The following is a 25,356-nucleotide window of genomic DNA, read 5'->3' as shown; positions in this document are numbered from 1 at the left end:
TAATGCATTCAACTTCACGTTTGTTTTGTTTAAGCACACTCGTGCACTTGTACAGGCAGATAAAGATAAGGCTACCCAAGCACTCTAGTTGTAGGCAAAGTTTGATAAGCCTTCCACCAATACAAATCGTTATCCATATGCAGCTAGGAGGAATATAAAGTATATAAAGCATTGCAAGGAATAGATATTAACGCAACGAGACATAGAAGAGTGAGTCTAAGAGAGCAAGAACTATATTAAGTGAAACATAAGCATGGATAGTAGCTAGCTGCTGTAGCCGTAAGCTAGCTCTTATCACAATGTACCGGTTAGCATTATTCACCAATTAACATGAGGGTGGCGGATCTGATGGGGAGATAAGAGTTGGCTAGTAGGGAGGCGGCGAGCTGTAGGATTTTGGGCCCGGCGCATTGTAGTTGGGTGTAGGGGGCTTGTTACCGTAGTAGGGAGGAGGAAATTTGCGTGGCCCGTGTTTGGGGTAGGGAAAGACGGGAGGCCACTCGTGGGAAGGTGGGGGCGGAGATTTGTGGAGGTGTGGGGGGGGTGAAGGAGGAGGCGGCAGCACGTGGTAAGCTGGTGGGGGAGACATGGGCTGTGGCTGAGGAGGGGGAGGAGACTCTTGGTAAGGAGGGGGAGGCGACTCTTGGTAAGGTGGCGTGTGCTGGGGAGGCGGTATAGTAAGGAAAGGGGGGGGCTTGTGTTGGGGAGGGGGGGATCCATAGTAGCCGCCGGCTAGGAGTGGGGAAGCCATGGAGGACAGCACCACCAGAACCACCAGCAATGATAGCCCACCCATTTTTCTCAGGCAAGTAACAGCTGAGCTGAGCTGAGCTGATCTAGTGTGCAGCACAGCAGAACCACTAGTGCTCGAGCTGTATATATAATAGGAGCGGCGATCATATTGCGAGGGTGCTGAAAGTCTTGACGTAGTAGTGAAGTGATGACTCCTCTGATCGCTTGAAATTATGCGTCGACCTCTTCAACCCGCCTTTTTCACCGGTGAAGTGTGTGTCGTCGGTCGCAGTGGCATTGCCACGACTTTCCGCGTCCAAACGATCTCCCTAGTCCCTTTCGCTTCCACCGTCGAGACTCTTTCCGCTCCTCTTCGCTTTCGCTTCCAAGCTCCACCGTCAAGCGGCTGGCATCGTACGTAGCTCCCATGGGGCCTTCACATCAACAACAGGTGTCTCTCTACTACTACTAAACGTATTACGCCTTCACATCAACAACATGTGTCTTGCAGCGCCGAAAAAGTTCTATTGGCGTGTGTGCCCGTGTTTACTTACATGACAAGGGTTTTGTTTTTTTTTTGGGGGGGGGGGGGGGGGGGGCTAATATGTACTTCTTTGTGGCAACTCATAAATATTTACCTTAGAGAACTAGAATGCTTGGGTACCCTCATCCACTTGATTGCTTGCTCTTGTGCGTTGTCAACGTGCTTTCAAAGTATGTTATCATCTTCGAACGTTCGAATGAGCTTGAATTTGAAAGAATACTTGGTAGGGATGCTAGAGTGACATCCGCACAACAATTGATGAACCTCAAGCGTGTGCTTATATTTGGTGGAGATCTCAAAGTACCTTGCAAGACAAAACGTTATAGATTCATTGTTGCCACATTTGAATCTGAGTTCCATATCGTTACTCAAGTCATAGGACATTTGTGGTTGTTCGTGTGAGTGAGGGGGGGAAAAAAACCGTATATAAAGTATGGTGCGGAGTTGGCACAATCCTCCCCAAAAAATAATAAACACAGGGAACTTGCCCTTCCCCCGTTTCCAAAATAACACTGCCGATATCGAAAGTGGACCAAAGATACACCTTCAATGTTGAAGGTGGCCATCATACCTTCAACGCTCTTGAAGTCTAGTGCCCTCCAAAGCTTGAGAATTTGATACACATCTTGCAGATGCTCCCAGAAGATGTCATGCTTTTGCCAGTAGGCCGATGCTCCAGTCTCCCGTAGCTTCTCCATAAACCCTGGCAAAGTCAGATTTATGGTCTCGTATGCTCACAATTTTTCCGCCTTCAACACCTCCTCCTACGTGCTCCACGAACATGAATCTATAAACATACTTGGTGGAAAGGGTCCTAAAACCACGTTTGCCTATCGATGAACTGCACGCCTACTCTGATGATCGATAGGAGATCTTGAAGTACCTCACAAAAGGATAATTACAAATTGGTTAGGACATGTGAATCTGATTGCCTACGTTTACAAGGCCAAAACTAAGAAGAATGGCACCCTATTGTATCGGCCAGGTCACCAAGCAGCACCTCCCTTCTCTCTCTGCATTGGTTATCAAGTGTCAAACTACACCCCTGCTCTTTTCTTTCTATGCATGATGCTAGCACGCAGGCGCGCCGAGCTCCACACCTCCCTTTTCTTCATTCTCTACAAAGGCAAGCCTTTCTTGCTCTTTGGTATACAGACAGAGCTTCTCCCCTCTCCGGCCAGGTCCCTTCTCTTCTTGCCCTTCACAGGCCACGAGGCAGTGATCTCGTTAAGTGGTGAGGCACAGGGCAAGGAGAAGCAGGTTCGCAGGGGGTCTTAGGGGTTTGCAAAGCATGGTGTCCCATCCGCGTCAATCCAAATTTGTTTTTTCTAGAGTGTTTGCTTTTTTCCTCTGCCACCACCACGTAGACTTTTGTCCATGCTATGCGGACCTTTAAGCAAGCTTTCGTTTCTGCAAGGTTTTGAGGCTACCCAAGTTAAAAATTTATTTTACTTAATTACCTTTATAGTTTACATAAAACAATAATAATTTTATAAGAGAATACAATGGGCAATGTATGCACGAGAAGACTCATAAGAAGTAAGATCTTTTACAACATAATAATTTAAAACTCAAATTGTACAATAAAAAATATAAAGGAAAGGGGAGTCGACTAGCCCAACCGTGGACTGGACACACGATCAATCGTTCGGTGGATGTCAGAGAAGAAATGTAAAAATCACCAAAGAAGACATGCTAACAGGATAGGCGACCCCTTACCTGTGAATTTTTCATGAATAAAATGACCTCTTTTTCTTTATGAACTTACAGGTTGTTTTTCAAAATCGATTAAAAAAACCCCTTTTGTAAATGTATTTCTTTAAATTTACCTTAAAATTTTGAATTCCAAAACTCTTTTATTTGAACTCACTTGGTATACTTACATATTTTAAGGTGAGCCCCCCGAGGGGGGAGTGAGCCAACACTGGAGCATAGAGTGTGAAGCAGATCTTTTATTTGCAAGGCAGATCCAGCCCAAAGCTGAAAGCCAAGCAAAGTGAAACAAAGCTAATCAGTGGCCCCGCCTAATCCGAAAGGCCAGAATTGGATACATTACATTAATGTCGAAGCAGACCGTCCAGATTTTGGATCCCATAGTCAAAGTAGAATTGGCTTCAGATCCTGCTCATCCAGCACAAAATCCGTCTTGCAAACGTGGACGCCATTCGAGTTCATTCTATTTTTGTGTGTGCCTTAAGGTGATTACACTATTGTCACTGTAGTGGGGGGCTTGCGTAAAAAAATGTATGTAAAAAATGTGTAAAAAGGAGATTTAAAAAACCCCTTCTATTGAACTTGCGTGCTACACTTACATATTTATGAGTGACCACCCCCCCTTCCCCCGAGCACTTATGTTGCTTGGAGGCATTGCAATCAAAGATGGATGGGTTGTATGACATCTTTGGGAAAGGAGAAATCTTATGAAGAAGCTAGTGCACATATGTCAAGATTTAGTGGACAATGAGGATGATAATAGTGATGATGAGAGTGATGTTGACCTCTTGATAGCCAAGATATTGGGATAGATATGATCAGAGTTATGGGTGCATGGGAGAACTAAGAAGGCCGAAAGTGCTAGGAGGATTTCTTGAATGTACCTAGCTTTACATCGAATATTTTCCATGGTTTTGTAGATGGTCAACATGGTCAGGATGATAGATATGCCGATGTGCATAGCTTTGACTCACATGTGATCATGTCATATCCCCTCATGATTTGAGAGCATTGATTATGTGGTACATGATAGATGCCATGATTATGTGGAGTATGTTGTCCATGATGATGGTGTGATTTTTTATTTTCCAGAGGAGGAAAATTTTATGGTTTATGATAGGTTTCTTCTCATGTTTATAATGATACTTTTACACATGATACGATGATGCATAGTGATATGGTGCATAGCGATCTCATACAGATTCTTCATGATGATCAAGAGGATCTAGCTTTGGCTAGTATTGAATTGGATGCAGATATGATGAGTATGTTTCACTCTATTTATGGTGATCCAGTTCTTCATGTGTGTGGAGACTTACATTGAGTCTACTACACATGATCTAGATATGGAGGTTCTATTGATTAAGCCTACTATGCATGAAAATGATGATCACATTGATGTGGTATTATTTGATGGTTCTACAAGATCTCTAGTTATTAATCTTCATGGTGTGTGTTCCATGTATCATGGGATCCATGTTGATAGATTTTTCCATGTGATGGAGGGTTTATCCCAATTTTTTTATGAGGCATGATGGGGGTGATTTGCATATCCATGCTATGGTTTCTTATGCTATGCATGATGGGATTTATTTATCTTTCCATGCTCATATTGATGGATGCTCAGGAATATGCTACTGGACTATATGTTGCAGTGGGATAGCATGGATTTTCCTATGCTATTATCAAGGGGATATCATTCACCTATGGTTCTATTTGCTAATATTCTTTGGTGTTGACATGCAGGATGAGGTCCTTGAAGACTCTTTTGGTGCTTGGCCACACACATGCAAGATGGAGAAGATTTCTCTTATTTTTATGGATCAAGAATTGTGCATGAATGATGTGCTGACTTATGATGATGTGCTGACTTGTGATGATTCTCTTCATCATGGTGATGATGATTCTATTGATTGTGAGCATAGTTATCCACTATGTGTTTCATTGGATAATATGGTTCTAGTGCTTGGTGATCATGTGTATGATGTACATGATGAGGATGTTCCAGATGCAGATTCTATTATGGTGGATCATGGTGATTCTATGATGATTTCCTTAGTGGATGATTTGACCATGTATGAGTTACTAATGCTTAGATTTTATGTGGCATGGTTTTATGGTGACAATCTTTCACCATGTGTTTACTTACATGACAAGGGTTTTTTTTTGGGGGGGGGTAATATGTACTTCTTTGTGGCAACTCATAAATATTTACCTTAGAGAACTAGAATGCTTGGGTACCCTCATCCACTTGATTGCTTGCTCTTGTGCGTTGTCAACGTGCTTTCAAAGTACGTTGTCATCTGCGAACGTTCGAATGAGCTTGAATTTGAAAGCATACTTGGTAGGGATGCTAGAGTGACATCCGCACAACAATTGATGAACCTCAAGCGTGTGCTTATATTTGTTGGAGATCTCACAGTACCTTGCAAGACAAAACGTTATAGATTCATTGTTGCCACATTTGAATCTGAGTTCCATGTCGTTACTCAAGTCATAGGACATTTGTGGTTGTTCGTGTGAGTGAGGGGGGAAAAAAACCGTATATAAAGTATGGTGCGGAGTTGGCACAATCCTCCCCAAAAAATAATAAACACAAGGAACTTGCCCTTCCCCCTTTTCTAAAATAACACTGCCGATATCGAAAGTGGACCAAAGATACACCTTCAATGTTGAAGGTGGCCACCATACCTTCACTGCTCTTGAAGTCTAGTGCTCTCCAAAGCTTGAGAATTTGATACACATCTTGCAGATGCTTCCAAAAGATGTCATGCTTCTGCTAGTAGGCCGACGCTCCAGTCTCCCATAGCTTCTCCATAAACCCTCGCAAAGTCAGATTTATGGTCTCGTATGCTCACAATTTTTCTGCCTTCAGCACCTTCTGCGTGCTCCACGAACATGAATCTGTAAACATACTTGGAAAGGGTGCTAAAACCACGTTTGCCTATCGATGAACTGCACGCTTACACTGATGATCGATGGAGATCTTGAAGTACCTCACAAAAGGATAATTACAAATTGGTTAGGACATCTGAATCTGATTGCCTACGTTTACAAGACCAAAACTAAGAAGAATGGCACCCTATTGTACCGGCCAGGTCACCAAGTGGCACCTCCCTTCTCTCTCTGCATTGGTTATCAAGTGTCAAACTACACCCCTGCTCTTTTCTTTCTATGCATGATGCTAGCACACAGGCGCGCCGAGCTCCACACCTCCCTTTTCTTCATTCTCTACAAAGGCAAGCCTTTCTTGCTCTTTGGTATACAGACAGAGCTTCTCCCCTCTTCGGCCAGGTCCCTTCTCTTCTTGCCCTTAACGGGCCACGAGGCACTGATCTCGTTAAGTGGTGAGGCATAGGGCAAGGAGAAGTAGGTTCGCAGGGGGTCTTAGGGGTTTGCAAAGCACGGTGTCCCATCCGCGTCAATCCAAATTTGTTTTTTCTAGAGTGTTGGCTTTTTCCTCTACCATGTAGATTTTTGTCCATGCTATGTGCACCTTTAAGCAAGCTTTCTTTTCTACAAGGTTTTGAGGCTACCCAAGTTAAAAATGCATTTTACTTAATTACCTTTATAGTTTACATAAAACAATAATAATTTTATAAGAGAATACAACGAGCAATGTATGCACGAGAAGACTCATAATAATAAGAAGTAAGATCTTTTACAACATAATAATTTAAAACTCAAATTGTACAATAAAAAATATAAAGAAAAGGTCCTGGACAATCAACCAAGCCCTGGACTGGACACGATCAATTGCTCGGTGGATGTCAGAGAAGAAACGTAAAAAATCACCAAAGAAGACAGGCGACCCCTTACCTGTGAATTTTTCATGAATAAAATGACCTCTTTTTCTTTATGAACTTACAGGTTGTTTTTCAAAATCGATTAAAAAAACCCCTTTTGTAAATGTATTTCTTTAAATTTACCTTAAAATTTTGAATTCAAAAACTCTTTCATTTGAACTCACCTGGTATACTTACATAATTTAAGGTGAGCCCCCGAGGGGGGAGTGAGCCAACGCTGGAGCATAGAGTGTGAAGCAGATCTTTTATTTGTAAGGTGGATCCAGCCCAAAGCTGAAAGCAAAGCAAAGTGAAACAAATCTAATCAGTGGCCCCGCCTAATCCGGAAGGCTAGAATTGGATACATTACATTAATGTTGTCGAAGCAAACCTGTCCAGATTTTGGATCCCATAGTCAAAGTAGAATTGGCTTCAGATCCAGCAGTGACGGCTCATCCAACACAAAATCTGTGTTGTAAACGTGGACGCCATTCGAGTTCATTCTATTTTTGTGTGTGCCTCAAGGTGATTACACTATTGTCAATGTAGTGGGGGGCTTGCGTAAAAAAATGTATGTAAAAAATGTGTAAAAAGGAGATTTTAAAAACCCCTTCTATTGAACCCACGTGCTACACTTACATATTTATGAGTGACCCACCCCCCTTCCCCCGAGCACTTATGTTTCTTGGAGGCATTGCAATCAAAGATGGATGGGTTGTATAACATCTTGGGAAGGAGAAAGCTTATGAAGAAGCTAGTGCACATATGTCAGGATTTAGTGGACAAATGTTTGGCTTGAGGTGCACCCATGTGCACTCAGTCTTATGGTAGAGCACTTTCACACTTGTGATGTGAGGAGGTGTGACGTGTGGGTTGTGCCCTCTCGGGTCACAACCACCCTCACACCCTTTTCTCTCACATTGATACACGCTGAGCATTATACGTTGATGATCATGGATATGGATACATGTCTTGCATATTTCTCCACCAACAATGTATCTATATAGACATGTATATGTGGGCCCAACCATGACATGACTTGATCATAATCAGTGCCACTGTCTCATGGTGTAGAATTGGCCCATCAGGATGTACTAGACATTTTATAGTAGCGTATCCACCCTTTGGGTGTGAACAACCGTTATTTAGTTTCGGTCAAAAAAAGTCTTGATGCCTACAAAGCATGGGTGTGAACAACCGTTATTTAGTTTCGGTCAAAAAAAGTCTTGATGCCTACAAAGCATGTACTTGGGTGGCTCTACTAACATGGAGTATCATTTAAGTCGTGCAATATTTCTCTAATAAACTGGAGTATCATTTGAGTCGTACAATATTTCTCTATTAGGCTTTATCACATCTTTGTCTCTCTCCACACACGACCATGTCTATCCTCCATCCAACATATCCATTGAGCAAACCCTATTCTCGCTTTTCACATGCTCCATCACTACGACATATTGTCTAGATATCGAGGCTAATCACCCGACGATTTGGGCAGATAGTAAGTCTATATTAGATAAAATGGGAAAGATCTTACATTTTGGGAATTTTTAAATTGATATGTTTCGTATAAATTGGGAATTTCCCACTTATTGTGGGAATTTGTACGTGTGTAAAGAATGGCCGTTGGGCCATTCCATACTTGCAAGGAGATAGATAGATCATGTAGGAAGGTTGTGTTGATAAACACCATAACAAGGAAGCCGCATAGAGAGAGAGAGAGAGAGAGAGAGAGAGAGAGAGAGAGAGAGAGAGAGAGAGAGAGAGATGTCTTGTACAATAATACCCACAGACTTCATGATTGTGGATCAAACTAATAAATGAAACTCTACCCTCAATGGCAACAATTAAATGAAACAATCTTTAAATTTAAATACAAAGTCTTGATGAACAAGTATGATGATAGATTATGATGGTGGAAAAACAATCTCGTTTGCAAATTAGGTTGTGAGAAATAGAAAATTTCAAATAAGTGAGACTGTTGCATTTTTACTATCACGCAAATTTAAAGCACAAAAGTCATAACTCTTCAATGGAGGCACTTTCAAAGTCTTCCTCATGAGGTTGATCTGCTCCCCCCCTAGGCGCATTCCTTCTTGTGCTTTTTTGGCTTGCTTGACTGGTATCTTGATTCTTGTATAAGGCCCTGGTTTTCTGGGCCTCCATGACCAAACAATTGTATCCGCCTCTTCCCACACCCGAGGATCTACCTTGTTCTCCACCCAAAACCCCTTCCAACAATCAGCATAGGCCTCCGCATCTGTCAAACCACCCTATCCATATCAATGTTTGATTCTCCAGCAATCAGCATAGGCCTCCGTATCTGTCAAAGCACCCTATCCATATCAATGTTCGATTCACCCATAGCAATCCAAATAGGATACACATCTCTGTTTGGTGGGAGAAACAAGATAAAGTCCCCTTGCTGGACATCTAGCATTGGGTTGAATTCTTCTCTTGGTTTCTCTCATTGAGGCCCAGAATAATTATCATTGTACTCCTCATAACCTAAGAACCTTTCAGGCTCAAAGGAAGCATCCATGTCCCACTGTTGAAAGCCTTGAGACTTTGGCCAAAAATGTGTGTACAATCTAGCCTCCGATGCTATAATTGGTTTATCAACCTCTTGGATTACATTATTCCAGTATTCTATCACCACAGGTCTATAATATCTTGGAACAAAAGAACCATTTCCAAGATTTTGCCAAAATCTAATATAAGACTTTATACCTGATATCACATCCTCATGCCCCTTTACATGCTCTGCTAATCGACAACAAAGGTGGATGACCTGGTGGTAACATTGGCTTACCGTCACTATCTTTCTTCCACAGTGGAATACCTCCGTCACTAGGCCTCCAATCAGGTGTTGCTACATGCACTTTATATTGCATTAATCGTGTGTCCCCATTCATGAAGAATCGAAATTGAAGTGGCCTACAAGGGCATCTTGCCCATCACAAATGTATCCATCACAATATTGCTTGAAGTTAGGCACTTGAGTTAGCAAAAAAATCAGTGGTGAAGAGCTTGATCAGGTCCTTAAGGTGTCCATCAAATGTGGTAAAGTGAAGGTCTGTCCGACTCTCAATTTTTTTGAGAACCTATTAGACATTGCATCTATGTCTTCATGTGTGTGCTTGACCATTAAAAATCCCAATTGAACAGTTTTAAAAAAATCCCTTGCAACTAGAAGAGATAGATATGCAAACAAATATCGGTTCTTGTTTTCACCTGCATAATTATCTAGTTGCAGTAGCAAGTTCTCTGGTAATTTGCAAAAAGCTCAAATCACATTGACACCTCGTAAATCATTTGGACCTAATGCATTTTCTCCTGGAACAATGGTTGTTGTGGAATTCACATGTGCATTATCACTCGATACTTGCTAGCCAATAAGCTCTTTACCACACCAGTATCATAGTGGTAATCTAAAGCTTCCCTTGAGCTCAAGGCATGGAGAAGCAAAACATTGCTCCTTGAAGCCCCAGCTAGATCACCAATGGGGTGCTTATCCAACCGCTCTAGGTTATGCAAACACGATGCAATTGATCCAATTGTGAGATTAGGATCCGATGGCCATAACCCATTTAGCATAAAGTGACCATAATTCCCCTCCCCATGTCCATGAGTGATCATACCAATAAATGCCACCTGTAGTTGCCATGGTGAATCTATGTCCTTTGGTACCATTCGTAGTCTAGGAATGGCTATCTTTTTTGATCCATCTTATAATGGATGATGCACACATATTTCTCTGGTTGTAATTCTCAAAATGCACACCATGCATAGTACATGTTTCTACAACTCTGTTTACTGACTCATGTGAACTTTTATTTCCTCCTTGATCTTTGTTCTTTCCTGTATTCTTGGCTTGGCTCCCATTCTAGCCTTCAATGAACTACACAAACTGCACTTAGAGAACTCACTTGTCTTTGTCAATGCCACATGGGGATACTCCTAATTCCATATCCTCCCAAAAGAAGACTTGGATAACTTCTTTTCATATCCCAATTGATCAAGCGTTGTATTGATCTCATCTAATATGTTAACTTGCTTGTATGTTTTTGGTACCCTTGAGCCATCCAGCATAGTTCTACTCTTGTTAGGAATCCGCTCTGAGTTAATGAGGTTGATGAAGTCTTCAAGCAGTGCTCTAGCCATACCAATATGCTCAAGGCTTCTTTGGACTATCCCTGTGTTTCCATGTACATGTTGATGCACACCAGCCTCAAACTTTTCCCTATAGCGGTAAAAGGATGTCTGCGGGATTCCATGCACCTCATACCATGATCAGCAAATAGACACCCACCCCATTAAGTTTAGATTCATATTTAATCTTCTTTGTTTTTGAGTGTTGTAGCCAAGACATAGAGAGCACATCCTATACATAGTTTGTCTGAATTTCTTGAGATTGTCCCCCAAAATCTTGGCATATGCGCATTATCATGTCGCGATCTGCAAGCTAACAACATTTATTTCACAACAATCAATAGAGGCAACCTTTGCAATGATTCCATTGACAAATAGAAACTCAAAGTTGGTGGTTCTTTCTCATTTGGAGTTATTTTTATAAAAGTATAGCTTCTCTTTTTTGAGGTTGGGACCTCCTGAGCCACCATTGGATACTCAACAGTGTTCTCCTCACCATCACCCTACATGTCCATCAAAGGCAATATAGCGCTGCAATGGAATATTGTCTAACATTGTAATTTTCTTGATAGGCCACTTAACTAAGTTGATGTTGTCCACCTCATAACCATTTCCACTCAATGTACCCTCTTGCGTCCTATCAACAACCACACCTACACAATGCTCACCAAGTTGTTCAAAGTTGACATAGTTTTCTGGAAGCACATATAGTACCAAACCCTTGTACATCATCTGGGTGTTGCTCTCATTCCATAAAAGGACATTTTTTTCTCTTCCAAGACTCTTGAGTTCTGATATCAGACTCTAAAGATGTCACTAGTATAGCATCCACAATTGAAGGTTCCACAGGACTAGCTTGTCCATCTGCATTTTCCATTTGCTCTCCAAAATTTGGAGAATCTCTAAAAGGCATTAACATAACTTTAGTCCAATGGACGGAAGTCCAAACTGCACCTCTTAGATCTCTTGCATCCATAGTTGGAAGGGGAAGGTCTATATCCTTAACACATTTCTCTACAAACACAGACACATTTCCTTGACCGATCTTAGAGCCACTGCAAAACATCTTTGCATTTGTTCTAGAGATGCAGCCAACTCGAACACATTCACCTGCTAGCATCATAAAGACCTTGTCTCCAGGTCGAGCATCCATACCTACTATCAATATGATAACATCATAGAGTCAAGAATAGATCGTGAAAACCTCCAAGGATGAAAACATAATACACTCAATTTTCTTCATAATACTAGGGTATATTTGAAAGGGCTAGAATGGCTAGAAAGGTATCATGTATGTCCCCATTCTTGCATGACCCCAAGGCACATAGGTCATGTTGGAAATGGCCATGGGGCATCCAAGAATGGCCCTAGGGCCATTCTTGATGCTCTTCTACATTCAAGAATGGATATGGGGCCATTCTAGCATAGCCTTGGTGGCACCCAACTTTCTTTCATGCTCTTGGGCATCCAAGAATGGCCATAGGGCCATTCTTTTCTTATACAATGGGTGCAAGAATGGCCGTGGGGCATCCTAGAATGGCCTTAGGGCCAGACTTGATGCTCTTGTGCATGCAAAAATTACCATAGGGCCATTCTAGCATAGCCTTAGTGCCACCCAACCTTCTTGCATGCTCTTGGGCAAACAAGAATGGTCATAGGGCCATTCTTTTCATGCACAACCGATGCAATAATGGCCCAAGGACCATTCTTTCATGGCAAATAAGGTCATTGTTTTGCTTTAAAGCCCTCAAAGAGTATGCAAGATTGGCCCTAGAGCATCCAAGCATGGCCCCAGGGCCCAAGGCACATAGATCATGTTGGAAATGGCCATGGGGCATCCAAGAATGGCCCTAGGGCCACTCTTGATGCTCTTCTACATCCAATAATGGATATGGGGCCATTCTAGCATGGCCTTGGTGGCACCCAACTTTCTTTCATGCTCTTGGGCATCCAAGAATGGCAAACTAGGGCCATTCATTTCTTGCATGCTCTTGGGCATCCTAGAATGGCCCTAGGGCCACTCTTGATGCTCTTCTACATGCAATAATGGATATGGGGCCATTCGAGCATGGCCTTGGTGGCACCCAACTTTCTTGCATGCTCTTTGGCATCCAAGAATGGCCATAGGGCCATTCTTTTCTTGCATGCTCTTGGGCATCCTAGAATTGCCCTAGGGCCAATCTTGATGCTCTTGTGCATGCAACAATGGCCCTAGTGCCATTCTTGATGCTCTTGGGCATCCTAGAATTGCCCTAGGGCCAATCTTGATGCTCTTGTGCATGCAACAATGGCCCTAGTGCCATTCTAGCATGGCCTTGGTGCCACCCAACCTTCTTGGACGCTCTTGGGCAAACAAGAATAGCCATAGGGCCATCCTTTACCTAATCAACAAGTGCAAGATTGGCTCCACTGCCATTCTAATCATGCACAACCGATGCAAGAATAGCCCTAGGGCCATTCTTTCATACAAAATAAGGCCATTGTTATGCTTTAAAGACCTCAAAGAGCATGCAAAATTGGCCCTAGGGCATCAAAGAATGGCCTTAGGGCCATTTCTTGCATGATCCCAAGGCACATAGGTCATGTTGGAAATGGCCATGGGGCATACAATAATGACCCTAGGGCCATTCTTGATGCTCTTCTTCATGCATGGATATACGGCCATTCTAGCATGGCCTTGGTGGCACCAGCTTTCTTGCATGCTCTTGGGCATTCAATAATGGCCCTAGGGCCAATCTTGATGCTCTTGTGCATGCAAAAATGGCACCGGGCCATTCTAGCATGGCCTTGGTGCCAACCGGGCCATCCTTCTCATGCACAATAGGTGCAAGAATGGCCCTAGTGCCATTCTTTTCATTCACAACCGGTGCAAGAATGGCCCTAGGGCCATTCTTACATGGTAAATAAGGCCACTATTTTGCCTTCAAGGCCTCAAAGAGCATGCAAGATTGGCCCAAGGGCCATTCTTACATGACTCCAAGGCACATAGGTCACGTTGAAAATGGCCATGGGGAATCCAATAATGGCCCTAGGGCCACTCTTGATGCTCTTCTACATGCAAGAATGGATATAGGGTCATTCTAGCGTGACCTTAGTGGCACCAGCTTTCTTGCATGCTCTTGGGTATCCAAGAATGGTCCTAGGGCCATTCTTTTCTTGTACAACAGGTGCAAGAATGGCCATGGGGCATCCTAGAATGGCCATAGGGCCAACCTTGAAGGTCTTGTGCATGTAATAATGGCCCTAGGGCTATTCTAGCATGGCCTTGGTGCTACCTAACCTTCTTGCATGCTCTTGGGCAAACAAGGATGGCCATAAGGCCATCCTTTTTCATGCACAATAGGTGCAAGAATGGTCCCAGGGCCATTCTTTTCGTGCACAAAATTGGTGCAAGAATGGCCCTAAGGCCATTCTTTCGTGGAAACTAAGGCCACTGTTTTCGCTAATACGACTGAATTATATACCTAGATGAATCCACGAGCATGCCCAAATACTCATGGTAGTCAACCCACAAGACTATATAACCATCAACACCATTATGCATAGTATAGACTAGATACTGTGTCATCCCCACTAACCTCATCAGTGCTAGGGGGTGTAGAACTCTATATCAAGATATGCTCTCACACACACACACACACACACATACACACAAGAGCATGTATTCACACAAAGGCCTTTGTACTAAGTTTCTGTCAAACCTCTGGAGATGCACGATAGACTTAGCTAGGTAGACTTAGCCATAATGAAGCCTAGCATTAAAGGAAGTAGCAAATAGAAAGAATTAGTATACCAAATAAGTAGTTGATAGGGCAAATGCACTCCTAAATATAATGTATAGTATATACACATATACTATATAATGGATACAGTATATATACGTTATAATGTATAGTATATATACTATATATATATATATAATGTTTAGTATATATACATTATATACTATAATACACTATATATTATACATTATAAACATTAAAAATTATTTATAATTTATATACATATACTATATTATACTATACTTTACTTTATATGTATACTATATTTTTTACATATATATTCTATACTTTTTATATATATAGTATAGTATATATAGTATATACTATACTATATTATTTATATACTATAATATACTACAGTGATAAAAAAACCAAGGTTTAGTGTAAGCCCAACTTCAAATTTTGAAAATTACTTTTTGAAATTTGAGTTCAAGGTATGAATACCTTCAAATTTTCAAGGGTTATAGTAGTAATACTTTTTAATTTTTAAAATTTTCTCAAGTGAGTGAGTGAAGAGGGAGAAGAAGCTGTGAAGAGAAGCTGTGAAGCTTGCCATTGGAGCTGTGAAGCTTGGAGCACACCGATTCTTATTAGATCTGAGAACTTGGCCTACCGGGTAAGGTCTTCTAAACATCCTTGAGCGGATTGCAGGTGATACAGGCAAAAACAAAGCAATTTAGAGCAACTCAAAGCAAAGCAAGTTTCTAGTTTTTGGAAGCTTTCCATTAAAGCTTGAAAGCATTGATGTATGGTCGAAATACATGTAAATCTGGCAAAAGACATATGTATCTGACAAGGAGAGATGTATTGGCAACTCCTATGCAAGCCCTTTACTGATCTTGGAGCAATTTGAATGCATTTGAATGAGTGGAATTCACAAAACAGAGAAAAGGAGGTGAAGATTTGATGCATTTGGAGCGTGTTTTTTGGTAAAAATTCAAGCATTGACTGATTGCACACATACCCAAGTGTGTTGGGGACTTGAATACATCATCAATTAGTATTATAATCATCCACAAATCCCTGTAGAGCAGGCGGCGCAGCTCCAACAGAGAAACAGGGCAGAAAATTTATCATTTTGCTACGAGGAGATTGATTTCCACTTGGTTGCTTGATAACTTCCACAGTTGCTTTAGCAATTGGTTGCTACACACATTGGAGAAGAGGGCTACATGGTTGGTTTGATCAATTATGCTTAATTGAGCTAGGAATGAGCTGATTAAAAAGCCTGTCCACTGGTTGCAGAGAAACAGAGCAATTTTAATTGAGCAATTAATCCTTGGTCTTAAACAATTGGACAAATTCCTCTTACATGGAGTTGATGGACACTATTGCTAAGCTAATGAATGCCTGTTGCTCAATTTGAACAAATATTGAAGAAATTAGAGCTATGTTACTATTGGTTTTTCTGGTTTTTCCCAAAACAGAGAAAGGGGTTTTCAAAAATTGATATGTACACATGTCAGATGGTATTGATACTCTACATTGAGGATGTTTAGGTGTCAATACAAGTTTCCCATACTTGATTGCACCACTACATTGTGATTTGGAGCCTTGGAAAGCGTATCAAAGCAGGGTATCTCGGACTGCGTGAGCCAGTTCATTTTGGATGCGTACAAGTTGATTTTCTACATCAAATTTGAAGATTGTTGGCTACTTTGGAGTATCTGGAACACTCATAGGAGTGTGGTTAAACTGAGGAAGGCTCGATTATAGATTTGAAGTGTGCGGAAGGTGTATGCATTGAGCAAACATGTCGGATAATCCAGTACAGATTGTTGGTGAAAAGCTGGATAGGAAGAACTTCCAGGCATGGAAGTACAGGATCAAAAGTTTCTTGAAAGAAAAAGGTTTTTGGAATCTCATTATAGGTGCTGAGCCAGAGCCTGAGCTACCCCGACAACCTACACAGCAGGCAGGTTATAGCTCACAAGCAATGGTCAGAAAGAGCATTCAAAGTGCTGCATTATTTGTCTATATGTATTTTTGATGCTATGCTCATACACATACAGGATGCTGAGAATCCCAAAGATGCATGGGATACTTTGGTAAAGATGTTTGATACAGACACGAGTGCTCACAAGTCTCAGTTGGGACAGCAGATACATAATGTGAAGCGGAATAAAAGGAGCATCCATGATTATGTGCAAGAAATAAAGAAGTTTGCAGATGCATTGGCAACAATAAATGCCCCCATGCCTGATGATGATTTGGTGGATATTACCTTGCGTGGTCTTGGCAAGGAATACAAATCTTTTGATACATCCATCTCAGTGAGGAGTACAGGTTTACCAGACTTTGATGAGTTGGTTTCACTCTTGCTTGTTGAGGAAATCAAACTCAGTGATTCATTTCTGGATGCATCTACTAGCCGTGATGATAATGGCAGAAATCAGGCTTTCTATTCGCAGAGAGGTTTTAGAGGCAGGGGGAGATTCGCATCACGTGGTCGTGGTGGTAATGGTCGTGGATGGCAGGACAGGTCTCCACAACAAAATTTTCAGCCTTCATATGGTGCTAGAGGTGGTCATGGATATGCACCTCAGAGAGGCAGAGGTAACCCCCGTGGTAGAGGACGTTGGCAAGGCCAACAAAATTCTATGCAAGATGTGGAATGCCATTACTGTGGCAAATTTGGTCATATGGCGAGAGATTGTTTCCGTAAACAGAATGATTTGAGAGGGGGTAGAGCACAACGTGGTGGTCATTATGGTGGAAATTATGCACAACATGGTGGTGGAAATTATGCATCAAGCAATAATGATGGCACAACAAATCACTTGTTTGCCATGAAACATTTTGTTCGATCGATGATGACAAATGCTGAGAATGATGATACTTGGTATATGGATTCTGGAGCATCAAACCATATGACATGTCATGGTGAATGGTTTGAGCATATGAAGCCTATGGATGTGAAAGGCTATGTGGAAATAGGAGATGATACTCAGCATGCCATTACACATGTTGGTAGTGTACCATTGGTTATGCACAATGGTCAAACAAAATCTATGTCTGATGTATTGTACATGCCTTCTATCACAAAGAACTTGGCCTCAGTTGGTCAAATGGTGGAACAGGTATTACAGGCTCGTTTCAACGAGCATGGTTGCTTCGTTGAGGATTTTAAACATGGATGTAGAGTCATTGCTAAAGGCAAGAAAGAAGGCAGGTTGTTTAAGCTAGATGCTGGAATTCCTGAGTTAAAATCAGCCATGTTCTCTAAAAGCAGAAATGTGGTGCAGGACATTGATATGTGGCATAAGCGGATTGGACATGTCAATATACAAAGATTGAAGAACATGCAGACAAGAGGCATTGTCAGTGGATTGCCTAGGTATAAATATGATGGGAATATGCATGTTTGTGAAGCCTGTCAGTTTGGAAAGCAGGCAAGGTTGAGGTTTCCTAGAGAAGGAAATATGAGTAGCAGGCCACTTGAGATCGTACATAGTGATGTATGGGGTCCTGCACGAAACCCATCTATCAAAGGCAGTTTATACTATGTGACATTTCATAGATGATTTCAGCAGGATGACATGGATATACTTTCTCAGAGAGAAAAGTGAAGTATTGGAAAAGTTCATGGATTTCAAAGCTTTTGCAGAAAAGCAATATGGCTGTTGGATTAAATGTTTGAGGATAGATGGAGGTGGTGAATACACCTCAAGGGCTTTTGAGCATTTCTTGAGGAAGCATGGAATAAGAAGACAATTGACTTGCAGGTATACACCTCAGCAAAATGGTGTGGCTGAGAGAAAGAATAGAGTCATATGTGAAGTGGCTAGGGCGATGCTTAATGAAAAGGGCATGCCAGATTACTATTGGGCAAAAGCATGTGCTACTGCAGTGTATATACTGAACAAAACACCTACAACAGCCATTCATGGAAGTACGCCAGAGATGCGGCTTACAGTTTATAGGCCAGACATTAGACACCTCAAAGTTTTTGGATGTATAGCTTATGTACATGTGCCTGATGAAAGAAGAAGGAAGTTGGATCCTAAGGCAGAGAAATATGTATTTGTTGGATATGCACAGGATCGAAAGGCATACAAATGTTACAATCCACAAACTAGACAAGTGGTCATCTCACGAGATGTGGTGTTTGATGAGCTTGCTAGTTGGTACAAAGCAAAAGATGAGGGTGTCATTGAGTCACTTGAGGCTGATGTGCCTGTGAACTTGCCACAAGCAAGTTCTAGTTCTACTTCTATGTCTAGGCCAGCAGGCAGAGGCTGAGAGTAGTACTGTACGTCCATGGTCAGGACGTTTGAGGCATGAGAGTGTGAGCACTGGTGGGAGTAGTGCTATGGATAAAGGCAAAAAGAAAGTCGAAGGAATTGGAATTACAGGTTATGAGTCATCTAGTTCATAGAGTTTGGATGAGGAGCTTGGCATACCTGTTTTACGCACACCTGGTGCTAGGCAGGACAGATATGTGCCACCACATGCTAGAGTTACAGGTGTTCAGAGTGACCCGCATGCATTGCGGAGATCCCAAAGAGTCAGATATCCAGTTTGACAGATTGACATATCGAGATTTTGCTATGCACTATGCATATATGACATCTATGGTGAAGCATGTGGAACCTACATGCTATACAGAGGCTATTGGAGAGCATGTATGGGAGAAAGCAATGGATGTTGAGATGGACGCATTGGTCCATAATGACACATGGGACTTGGTTGCATTACCAAAGGACAAGAATGTTATTGGATGTAAATGGGTTTACAAAGTGAAGTGCAAATCTGATGGTTCTATTGAGAGACATAAAAAGCAAGATTGGTAGCTAAGGGTTATGCACAAACCCAAGGTTTGGACTATGATGAAACCTTTAGTCCAGTGACTAAGATGGGCATAGTGAGAGCAGTCATTGCTATGGTGTAATAAAGTAGGAACTTTATTCAATAGGGTTAATAATGGGACAAGTCCATGTATAAAAGAGGGGACTTGGACCATGGTTGTAACTTTTGATGATCATTTTTAGAAATGGAAACTCATGTTTCTTGGAGCTCATGGCTTCTTGGCTTGTGGAAGGCTATTTCCATTCTCTTGGTGTGAGAGACTAAACACACTTAGGCATCATGTTTACATGGTGATTACTCATATTTTCATGCATTACATCCCTTCATTCGGGGAGAATGTCTTGAACTCTTTGTGCCGTGATTGCCTTGGAAAAGCGGTACAAAGAGGGATTAGGTACACGGAGTGAAGAAATGGCCTCAACCTTCACCTTGGAGGAAAACTTGGTGAAGGGGTGAGAAGGGCTTGGCCGGGAGATCGGCAAGCTTCAACGCGCGTCCTCAACAATCCTCACATCGACTTTATGGATGCATTTGGGCAATGGGGCCCCCTATTCCATCATATTGTGTGGATGTTGCTAATGCCTTGATGGACAAAGATTGCATAAGAGCTTTCATGGCATTGTGGGATGCAAAGAGCATTGTATTTTGATTTCAGAAATTGCATTTTCAGTTGAGATTTGGCTCCATTTACAAAGGAGACTATGGCGAAATTCTTCCAAAATCTTGACTATGCATGGCAATTGAGGTTGGTGAAACATTAATTGCAGACCTTGGGATGCAAAGGAAGTGCAAAAGGTGCTAACAAAGGTGTGGGAACAAGCAAGGATCATTGGGGGCACAAAAGGGTCACTTGGGCAAGAAAATTGCAGATTTACAAAACCCTAATTCAGTCCCAAACCTTTTGGACTGAATTAAAGGTGATCATACGAACTCTTAGTGCTTCCTTAGAGCTACCCAATGAGCCCTTAACCTTTCCGTTTCGATATCTCTTTGGGGTAGAAATTAGGGTTTTTGCAGAAACAGTAAACCCTAATTCAGTCATAGGGGTTTTAAGGTCTTCAAGATCTAATCACATAGGCTCGTAGTACTCATCGAGGGCTTCGATTTGAGCTGTAAGATCCCTGTTCCCACCGAGCAATGGATTCGGGGTACTGGCAGCGGAAGTAGCGCTTCTCGCGCGGGACAGGGGTCCCACACTCGGGGCCTCGCCCACGGATATCCGGATAAGAGACTAATCCGTCGGTTGTTCCAAAACCGAACCCGGAAAAACTTTCTTAACCGGAAGCACGGGCGATTCCACCAGGATAACTTTTTACTCTAACGTAGTCAAGATCATTTCTGATCGAGATGATCCAATTACATCTATAAGATACTTAGTCAGTTCAAGGAAGAAACTTGCACTTGGATCATTGGGATCAACGCTTTTTTCCCCATTCAAGAGGCACAGCCGTTGATTCCTATCCATAGAACAGTTACTGTCCGGTTTTTTTTTTTTTCTATCGTAAAAACAAAAGTTTGTGTCTCGATTTACGGATCCATCAGTCCAGCCTAACCCCATCCGATCCCATGGGTTAGCCAACCACCCAACCACTGTAGTGATGGGATCCAATTAAAAATTTGGTTAGGTTTTGTCCCGGGTACCAAGGAAAAGAGTTCCAAGGCCCCCTAGCCGGATGTTCATGCAAAATAAAACTAGTCACACCACTCACACACCCAATATGAAATTGCCTTTTTTCAACCAGATTCAACCAGTTTAAAACAATCCTTTAATAAAACCATAGTATCATTGATCACCATCTTCCAATTTATCCAATTGATTCTTAATTTCCCATCATTCCTTCATCAGAGTATCTATGGCATCATTGGCAACTAGAACGCTCAGGAGCCGTTTCGATAGTTCCTAGCCCATAATACTTGGCAATATAATCACTTAACAAGATGGACTCTCGTTGAAGATCAGCAAGATCAACCAACAGATCCATATAAGGAGCCATGGACTCATCCATTGAAGACCAGCAAGGTCAATCAACCAGATCCATGCTCGATTTCAGAAAACAACTCCAACTCTATTCCAATATCTTCCTCGACGCACGCGTGGGTATCCTAGGCAACCCAGAGCCCGAGCACCGTATGGTCAGCACCCTCTAGGATCCTTCGCAGGTAACCTAGCGCTTCACGCATAGGCCGCTTCCTTGGCCCCTCATCCACCGTACCGGAAGCTCACCATTTTAATCGCACCGAGGCTGGTCAAGACCTCGGCCGACCTTGCTACGCGAGACGTCCTTCATTGACTCCCCGTCAGCAGTTGCAACTTTACCATCACGACTTTAAACACAAGACGGTCAAAATGCTCCCCCAGCATTCTTGACATAAAACAATCATTTACAAACAGCATTTACAAACAGTTTACAATACAATTTCTATTTTAACTTTCATTTTTCCACATTATCCCTCATCAATCTACATTACTTATTCCATATTCCATTTATATGTATACTCATCCCATCACATCATTTCCATCTCATCACTTCAGATTCCCTCACATCACATATCGTATATTCACATCCATACATCCACATTTATATGCGTACATTCACATCTACATGCATACATCTATATCTCTATGCATACATCCACATCCACATTCACATTCACCTCCATACATCTACATCTATATGCATACATCCACCTCCACATCTATACACCTACATCTACATCTACATGCATACATCCACATCTACATCTATACACCTACATCTACATGCATACATCCACATCTCCATTCACATCTACATCTATACATCTACATCTACATGCATCCATCCATATCTCTATTCCCATCTACATCTATACATCTACATCTACATGCATCCATCCACATCTCCATTCACATCTACATCTACATGCATACATCCATATCTCCATTCCCATCTACATCTATACGTCTACATCTACATGCATCCATCCACCTCCACATCCACATCTACATCTATACATCTACATCTACATGTATACATCCACATCTCCATTCACATCTACATCTATTCATCTACATCTACATGCATACATCCATATCTCCATTCCCATCTACATCTATACATCTACATCTACATGCATACATCCACATCTCCATGCATACATCCACCTCCACATTCACACTCACATCCATACCTCTACATCTACATGCAAACATCCATATCTCCATGCATAATAATATTCTTTTAATTAATCTAGGATGATAGTTTCTAGAATATGGTAGGAAGTCCTCTTTTTATGCTTTGAATGAATTTATTTTATGCGTAAAAAATTTTACCATAGCTCCGCTACTATGATTGATAAATCTCAATTTTTTTTTTCTAAGGGATAAAGCTCATTATTAAAGAAATAATTAGAATGGTCTCTAATTGGAACATCAATCCATAATGGTCTCTAATTGGATCATTAAGAAAACAATTAGAATGGTCTCTAATTGGATCATCAATCCATAATGGTCTCTAATTGGATCATTAAGAAAACAATTAGAATGGTCTCTAATTGGATCATCAATCTATAATGGTCTCTAATTGGATCATCAATCCATAATGGTCTCTAATTGGATCATCAATCCATAATGGATTGAATCATCAATGTGCATAAACTAAAAGCATAACAAAAAGCCATTAATTTGGCCTCAAGCATAGCTTAATCTTGGATTAAGGAAAAGCTTTATGAAAAGCTTCATTTGGATTGAGAATGGGTCATGAGTATGACCATTTCTTGAGTGAGAGAGAGAAATTAAGAAAACCATTAGAATTTAAATATAAGTGGAAATTAACTTCTATAGCATTTATTAAATTATGTAACTCTTCACTACTATTCACCAATTAACTTCAATAGCATTAAAAAAAACCATACCAATTAAACTTCTCAAGCTTGAGAGGGGTTGAGAAGAGAGAATCATTGAGAAATCATAGAAAAGATCAAAATTCAATATACTTACCTTATGATTTGCTTGATTCTTTATTCACGGTAGAGGCCCCCAACCAATCAATTGGTTTAGTATGTTGATGGAGCCACCAATGGGGATTGAAGAAAGAGAGAAGTATCAAAAACTAGTGAATTATTAAAGAATTCACAGTTCTTGGCTTAGGTAGAGTAGAGTAACAAGGCATAAGACACTATATATTTTAGCTTAGGTGGAGTAGAGTAACAAAGCATAAGACTCTATCTAATTTGGCTTAGGTGGAGTAGAGTAACAAAGCATAAGAGACTATATTTTGGCTTAGGTGGAGTAGAGTAACAATGCATAAGACATTATATATTTTTCAACAAGGGGAGGCTTCTATTTATAGGAAAATTTGAGCTCCTAACCAAACAAACTGATTCTAGAATTTTCCAAGTCAGTTTGGTTGAATTTGGACTAGATTTGGACCTAGTTTGGTTACTTTTTGATTCGATTTGGTTCCATTTTGATTTGGTTTGGTTCAAGAGAGATGAGAGATAAAAATATCACATTATTTTTGAGTTTAAAACTCATTCAAGCATGTGAAATATGCACCTCCTTTAAAGAATTCCCCTTCCTTACATATGTGTCAAAATTTTATTGCTCATAGTTTTTTTTTACTAATAAACCTTGTACATTTTCAACTCTTCATCTTATGTGAAATATGCACCTCCTTTAAAGAACTCCTCTTCCTTACATATGTGTCATAGTTTTTTTTACTAATAAACCTTGTACATTTTCAACTCTTCATCTTATGTGAAATATGCACCTCCTTTAAAGAACTCCCCTTCCTTACATATGTGTTTATTTACTAATAAACCTTGTACATTTTCAACTCTTCATCTTATGTGAAATATGCACCTCCTTTAAAGAACTCCCCATCCTTACATATGTGTTTATTTACTAATAAACCTTGTACATTTTCAACTCTTCATCTTATGTGAAATATGCACCTCCTTTAAAGAACTCCCCTTCCTTACATATGTGTTTATTTACTAATAAACCTTGTACATTTTCAACTCTTCATCTTATGTGAGCATTTACTCATTTTTGGATACCCAAAATATCTCATATTTTTAATATTGCTCATAGTTTTTTTACTAATAAATCTTGTACATTTTCAACTCTTCATCTTATGTGAGCATTTACTCATTTTTGGGTATCTTCTTTTACAAATTGGATTTATCTCCTCCCTACACATGTATTGATGCTATTGGCCCATAGGAACCTTAATTGGACCATAGTCTAAAGATTTCTGAAAATCTAGACCCTTAGGCTAAGGTTCTTTATACCTATTTCCAATTAATTCTAATTACACATTGGAAAATTCTTTTTTGAATTTCTGTTTCAGGGGAACTTATTTTAATAAGATGAGTTAATTTTCTATCCAAAAATATTCATAATCTGAATATTCTCTCTCTAGCATATTTTTCTCTCTCTAGGCTAAAACAGTTAGAACAAGGCCTTTATATTTCTGAAGAGGGATTGATTACAGGGGAAGATACTAGACATCAAAAAGGGGGTTGGGGGAGGAATCTTACATTCTACCCCACTTAAAAAATGCGAGATGTCCTCATCTCGCAAACTGGGATAATTTTACAAGATGCACGAATATGAGATTTAGAGAAAAATTTTAATCAAGATTAACCACCAAGAAAAGTCTTAAAGAGAGCAAGATTCAAAATAAGAACAAGATTTAAACTTTATTCATTCACGGAACTTATACAGTAAAGATAGAAGAACTCTTTACACTTCCACAAGCCCGTCCATCATATGGTCACAAAAGCAGTCCTCACAAGCTGCACAAGTATAGGGTAACTCATCTATGGGAATGATTCTGCTGGTTATTGCCGCACC

This window comes from Cibotium barometz, chromosome 9 (genome assembly GCF_041138505.1).
Source record: "Cibotium barometz isolate CiBa-2024 chromosome 9, ASM4113850v1, whole genome shotgun sequence".
In the NCBI taxonomy this organism is placed as follows: domain Eukaryota; kingdom Viridiplantae; phylum Streptophyta; class Polypodiopsida; order Cyatheales; family Cibotiaceae; genus Cibotium; species Cibotium barometz.
Note: the sequence above shows the minus strand (reverse complement) of the source record.